This window comes from Coffea arabica, chromosome 8e (assembly GCF_036785885.1).
Source record: "Coffea arabica cultivar ET-39 chromosome 8e, Coffea Arabica ET-39 HiFi, whole genome shotgun sequence".
Taxonomy (NCBI): Eukaryota; Viridiplantae; Streptophyta; class Magnoliopsida; order Gentianales; family Rubiaceae; genus Coffea; species Coffea arabica.
In genome coordinates this window covers 53,321,404-53,328,938 of record NC_092324.1, presented here as the reverse complement: position 1 = coordinate 53,328,938, position 7,535 = coordinate 53,321,404, and the positions used below count along the sequence as shown (strand labels likewise).

The following is a 7,535-nucleotide window of genomic DNA, read 5'->3' as shown; positions in this document are numbered from 1 at the left end:
CTTCGCTCGCTGCACGTTCCCCACGGCTAATTGTCTAACCAGACGTCAACTCCGACAGTTGCTGTTGAATGGATGACGTCTCTACCTCGTTGATGCTACGGGTGGGGTTGCTCTCACGGAAGCCAAATTGCTGCGAATTTTCTGCCATTGACTCAATAAGCTCCCATGCTTCTCTTGGCGTCTTATTCGCCAGTGCCCCTCCACTTGCAGCATCAATGATGCTCCTATCAGTTGACTGGAGCCCTTCATAGAAGTACAGGATCAACAGTTGTTCACTAATTTGATGATGCGGGTATCTAGTGTACAACTTGTTGAATCTTTCTCAATAGTCATATAAGGATTCTCCGGGATACTGTTTGATGCTGCATATCTCCTTCCTCAAACTCGCAGCCCGGGATGCAGGAAAGAATTTTTCTAAAAACTTCTTTTTCAATTGTACCCATGTGGTAATGCTACGTGCGGGTAGGTAGTATAGCCAATCTTTAGCTGCATCCTTGAGAAAGAAAAGGAAAGCTCTTAATCTAATTTGCTCTTCAATGACCCAAAAGGTTTCATGCTCGAGCAAACCACTTCGAATTCCTTGACGTGTTTGTAGGGTTTTTCACCAGAGAGACCATGGAACAAGGGTAGGAGGTGAATCAACCCCGACTTCAGCTCGAAAGTGGTATTCTCAGCCAAAGTGGGAAATGTGATGCACAAGGGCTGGTGAGTCAACTCCGGGATAGCCAACTCCCTTAATGTTTGGGTGTTAGCCATGCTAAATTTGTCTTCTATTGACTCGTTTGCAGTAGATACTTGCCCTTCTTTACGTCTCCTGGTCTCTTGCCTTCGCCTACGCGCTGCCTTCTCAATCTCAAAATCGTATATCAATTTACCTGTGCGAGAAGAACGGGGCATAAACTAGCAAAAATATCAAAAAAAACTAAACCCAAAATGAAATAAATATTTCAAACGCCAGTCCCCGGCAACGGCGGCAAAAATTGACAGGTGCCGAACCTGTGCGATAATAATAAATAAAACCTAACTACCACCTGAAACAGTCAATAATCAATTCTAGTATTGAAGCAGGGACTCTAAGTGTGCAATGGGTTACTTGATTCACCATGTTCCCGAAAAGTTTGCTTAATGCGATATACCTGAATTAATTATTTAACTGAATTCACTAACTAGTAGACAGTGGCAAGCAGGGTCGTCTCCTCAGCGACTGGGGAGAAATTTATTTCTTTTCAAGTCAAGATTGATGGGGGGCTTTAGAATTAAAAGTTAACTAAATAATTTAACTGCAAAAAGTAATTAACTAAAAGAAATAATTAGGAGAGTTCTAGTCAAGGGTACACTTCAGAAACGGTTCAGGCACTGATCATCGATGCAAAATAATTCAAACAATTATTTATAGATTGGTTATAGTTGCCATGCACGCGATAAACAACCAACCCTTCCTTAATTTCTCGATAGTTAAGGTACGACCGTTAACTATTTCTCTAACCCAAAAATAACTCTAAGTACGACTATAGAATTTAATCTCTAGATTGCATTAATAATTAGAAATGCCCAATCCTTACTAGCAAATACGCTACGAGGTTCGTTTAAATTAGATTATACGTCTCCCTGACATAAACCCAATTACGCCAGTTGCTACTCAGATAAGGATATTCGAACAATTACGGATTCAATTACCCCTAATTAGCATAATAGCCTATATGAACAATTAATTATTGCGCACTAATCAATCATACACAAAAGTTATAGCAATTAAAAGCAGGAAGCATATAAATACCGATAATTGAAAGAAATAATTAAAAGCGACTTAGATCTCACAGTAATTATCGAACCAATTTGTTAATTGCCCCCTTGACTAGAATTAGGAATTTAGTTCCCCATAATTAGAGAACAAGCCACGCGTGTGGAGTTTGGAAAAGTTTTCAGATCAATTTCCCTACTTCGGTCAACGCCAAAAGAGAAACGCAATGAATTTTTATTGCTCCCAATTGTTCTCCAAAGCATACAAATACGACGGTCTGGTGCTGTCTTCCAGTTTCGGTCAAAACCCAAATGAACGGCAAAGCCAACGAGTCCACAATGGCGGCTGCCTCCTAATTGCTCACAATGCTACGAGGAAAAGCTTTTTTCAATTGCTTCTTACTCAATTTGGTCAATACAATTGGAAAAGCTATTTGCAAAGTCAACAATTGGGGCTTGTGTCCCCTGATTCTTTTACGGAGCTACGGGCCACCCCATTCAAAAGCTACAAAGAACGAAAAGAAACCTAAGCCAGACGAAGAATTAATTCTCTAAGCAAAGCCGACCTCCTGAGTCTAATACTCCCCTCTTTTTGTCTTGGTCCCACCGAAATTCACGGAGAGGATTTTCCCTTATCAGAAATTGGTATTAAAAAATTAAAACAAGACTTCCTAAAGTAAAATAAAATAGTGTCTATTACAATTTAGTTTCTTCAACTTCTCAAGTGGATCCCACTGTTTGAAGTGCCCCCCGTACGACAAATCTTCTGAATTTCAATTTTAAGCATTTTTCAGCATCAAATCCTGCAATTGGCACCAAAATCGTATCTTAGAAAAATCCACCCAATTAATGAAATATTTAACCAAATAATTGTGCAATAATGCTCAAAATATTCCACTAAAATGCACCCTTTCAGTAAACTAGTAATGGAGCGCATGCTTTACGCATAAACATGATGCTTTGAAATTTCTTCTTTTATGGTTTCACAAACTTTTTAAAAAAATCAATTGTTTTGAAAGAATAAATGTAATTGAGATGAAAAAAATTAATATTTAATATTTAAAAATTAATTTTTCTAACCAACACCAATGCACAAGCAACAAAGCATTCCACTTTTGGTTGGATATGGGTTGCATGAGTGCCTTTTTAAATTTTCATTTGAGTTTATATTTTTAGCTTTTTGAATAATTTGTTGTTCGCCCTTACATCATTCTATGAATTTTTTTAATTAATGTTAGCAATTTTTTTCTTTATTTTTTCTTTCAATCGTGGATTACAAAATGATTCATAGTTCTATTGCAATTGTAACACTACGTAAATATATTATACTGAAATTTCTTTCCTCAAATTTGAATAGTTTAACTTTTAAGAGAAATGATTTCATTTGGTGAAACTTGTTTATATTTATCATTGACGACATGGTTTAGGATTATAAAGTTTATATGATTAGCAACTCTAAACTGATAGAATTATCTATTATACAATAGTCAAACTAATGAGGGGCTTAGATGTATTTTTGATTCACCATTGAAGTACTTTTTGAAGTTGGATATTGTATAAAAAAAAATATTTTTTGACTTAACTCGCCATAACCCAAAGGATGTTTCACCTTTCTAACTCTTATTAATTATGATTGAAATTGATATATATTATATTCATTGTTTGTAGTTTAATGCTATAAAAAAAATATTCCTTGTAAAGTTCATTAAATATAATCTTTTATAACTTTTGTGGCAATCGTTGCACTCCTATATAGTTGGACACTTTTCTCTTTTAACTTGTTTTTCTAAAAATTAATACTTGAACACCAGCCTTCATCATCGAACACATCGATAGACATATGTGCAACATGGACATTGAGACACTAATTCAAATGGTCAAATACTTGGTAGATCTAGCGTACGAGTCCACCCAATGAAAACCAGTTTTTCCGTTTGCGGTAGATTTTTCCGTTTCCTACTTGTCATCTTAACTTTCCCAAACCCTCTCTGCATTTTGACGACTTGATGGGATCTCTTGATGGTAAGATCGCGTTGACCGCTCCTACCGTAGGTAGGAATGCAAAGAACGACATGTGTTGTAGTGTAACGTTATGTTATGGCCAACGTCGCGTGGAGATGAAACAAAATGGAACGTGTCCGGATGCAACCAAATGCCAAGAAATACCGAGTGTGTTTGGATTGTAAGTTATTTGAAATATTTTTACTGTAGCACTTTTTGTGATGTGATGTATGTGAGATAAAAAGATAATTGGAAAGATAAAAAGGTGTATTGGAAATTGTAATGGTGATATCAGCAAATATATTTGGCCAAATAATTGGCTGTCCAAACACACTCACCATTCGCCCATTAATATGTCTGTTTTTAATTTTAATATAATTAACCAATTGCAATGATATTTCCCTAACTTTGTTTTATAGGAATTAAATACGTCAAACTAATTTTTTGTTAAGTCTAATACAAAGACTAAATCAATTGGGGAAGGTTTCGTTATTATTAAGTTGAAGCATTTAATTGTTCATTCTTATTTTGGTAAACTTAACCAATATCAAGCATGATGATATTTTATTTTTGTAAGTAATTGAAATTGAAATTATATTGCAAAATCATTGCCAATGGTTCCTACTTCTTGCTATGGTATGTTTGGAAGATTTTGACTTTACCAACTAAACTTAACTAATACAACCATATTTTTGGGTTCAATCCAAGCACAAAACTAATAATGACATTTTAAAAATTTCCAAAAATTTAAAAACTTCAGAAACAATAATGGAGACACAAAAGCTCAATGGCTGCTTAGGATGCAAATGTTGTCTTCAAACACACGCACAATACATTTATGTCTGTGTCTATATGCATGGATTTATATCACTCTTCTAAAGATGAAAGAGTGGAAAAAAATGCCAATACCTCGGCATTAACGTCACATATTTTAGTAATAGACATAAAAAACCAAACCAGTACTACTATTCAAGGACTGTTATCGATTTCATTACACAACAATACATACAATTTCATGGACAACAAATATAGAACACACAATTAATACAAATTTATATGAGGTAGGTCATCAGTAAAGTTGATCAAATTGAATATAAATGATGAACCATGGATTTGGGAAGCGCGTGAAAATGAGGGGATTTATTTTAAATAAAAAAAAATATAGACATAATAAAAGATAACAAATTTTAAATACGTCCACATGGCGAGAGGATACATATTTTACTTCACACAAGGTTGGTATCATTAAATCATTAAATGGTTCATGGGCATTTTTAGTGAAAACAACCAATTGCAAATATATTTCCTTAGTTTCGTATTACAGTTCTTAGATTGTCATGCTTGCTTTTGGTAAGATTCGTAAAACAATAAATGAATTGAGGGAGGTTTCCTTAACACCAGTTTATAAAATTTAATTGTTGATTTTAATTTCGGTAACGTTACTAACCAATACAATTTTTGATTGTTAATTATAGTCAAATAACATTTCTTTCCTATTTTTCAAATGCCACATTTGCAAGTGTATGCTTTTGCAGACTATACTTAATGAATAAAAGCATATATTTAGTTCCAATGCAAATAAAAAGACATTAATGATATTTTGATCGTTTCAAATCAATTAAAAAATTGAGAAAAAAGAATGAACAATTCAAAGCTCAATCGGATGCTTGGGCTGAATATTTGGGTACTAAATATATATATTATATATGTGTGTGTGAATCCTTTTCTATTTTAAGTTGACGCACAACTAGTACATTTACCTCCAATTTTTGTTCTTCCAATTTCTTCTCCCCGCACGTGTCAAATTTATAATTATTATCTATTTTAATTTCGATACTTTCTCTACACACAATAACATTTAAAGGGAGTTGTCGCATTTTTCCATTCCTTGCGGGAAAATTTGCAAATGCTATGCACTTCTGATTCAATCCTACAATTATCCCTTCCTCTACTATCCTAAGCAGTCGCCAGCATACGCTATTCCTTGATACTTGTTGCATTCGAACACGTTCTATTTTGTTTCATCTCCACGCGCATTGGCCACAACATAACGTATCTGTTACTAGCACATTACACTACAACACGTGTCGTTCTTTGCGTCCCTACCTACGATAGGTACGGTCCTACTATGAAGGGATCCTGACTTGATGCCTTAAAACAATAACACAATCAAGAAGCTCCCTTTTCAAGGCTTCTTGTGTCCCTGTGGCCTTCCTTTTGAACATCCCAACTACAGTGTAGTTAATATAGTAAATATTCAGAGATTCAAATTCTCTCTCTCTCTTTTTTTCCCCTTGTTACTATCAACCGATTCTGCCTTCTGAACGCGTTTGAAATTTGGAATTCATTCTTAAAGACCCAAATTTCAGGAACAAAATCATATTTTCATCCATTGAATTTTTAAAGAGAGAAAGGAGACGAAAGGGTGTTTTTGTGGTTGGGGGGGGGCGCATTTGGGTAGAAAGCCTTGTGAGAAGAAGAGAGCAAGAAAATTCATCACTCCTACCTTTCCTCTGATTTCTGGATCTACTAGAAAGACTTCGTGGGGGAGGAGGATGTTTTCATTGGTAGGAGTTGATGTGTTTAAGTTCATGAGTCTACAAATGTGGGGTGGGGTGGTGTTGATAACGGTGGCAGAGGAACTCAGGAGAGGAGGTGGAGATGAGACCTGTTGGCGGGTAGATTTGGAGTTCTTAATACGGTGAAAGCAGTGAACGATTTAATGGGAGGACGTGGCAAACTGTAAGCCTCTTGGTCTACACGTGGGACTATAGATCCAGTTTATCCAAGTTTTTACCATGCAGAAATGTCGGCCATATGAGAGTAAGAGGTTTTTTGGCATTACAGTTTTTGAAGAATTTTTCGAGCACTTTTTAAAATGGAATATAATATGAAGTAAACAAAAGTGATTAGAAAATGTATAAAAAAAATATTCATTAAGGATAAAAAAAATTTTCTCCAGAAAGTGCAATCCAAACTTTCTGAATCCTATGGCAATTTCATTTACAAAAGACGCTTAAGTACTAAAATTAGTAGTATCTTGGAAGTTTAGTGAAGCTCACTACTCACAAATCATGCTTTTAAGTCATTGTGTCATGTAAATATAGTGATATGTAGTCTTAGACTAAGTCTCTCGTTTTGGGAGGCCTTTCTCTCTCTAAGAGAGTTCTATCCCCCGTAGTGGGTGTTTTCCCCTTTTCACTCTTTTCAAAATAACTAATTTTCATCCTTCATACATTTCGATTCATTCAACCAGCTACTATTCATTCAAACAGATACATTCCTTCATCCTCCATACTTTACGTAGTTAGATACTTTTCATTCATTTCCTTTTATGGTTTGGCGCCAATTTCAAATCAAATCTGGGATTTCTATTTTGGGGAACATGGGTTGAATTCTGAGCTAGATCTAATATTTTGCAGGAATTAAGGCGTTCAGAGGGTCCAGTTTGTTCCGGTTTATTCCTCTTTTTTGAGGTGAATGTTTTGATCCTTTTAGTTTCCTTTGGTTGGTTGTGGTGTAGGTACTTGGCGTGGAAGTATAGGAAGGCTTGCTCATCCTGCTCAGCAGTGGTAAGATCGAGGCGTTTGGAGCAGCAGAGGACTATGGTTCTGCGAAGGATGGATAAATTGGAAGAGGTGATGCGGAGATTTAACCTCTCGAACACGGAGCAGGAAGGTGTGTGGCTGGAGGAAGAGGAGTTCAAAACAGGAGTAGAAGAGTGTAGCCTAAGCTTGGTGGGGAAAGTTTGGGGGGAGAAGAAAGCTAATACGAATGGAGTTAGGAGTTTTGCG

At 35.8% G+C, this 7,535-nt stretch overlaps 1 non-coding gene across 1 annotated transcript; it reads left to right on the top strand.

Annotated features, from left to right (window-relative positions):
* The first annotated feature begins 278 nt into the window (after positions 1-278).
* Positions 279-385, top strand: LOC140013146 (small nucleolar RNA R71). The gene has a single exon (XR_011820216.1). It is a non-coding gene; the product is annotated as a small nucleolar RNA R71 (small nucleolar RNA).
* Positions 386-7,535: the final 7,150 nt, after the last annotated feature.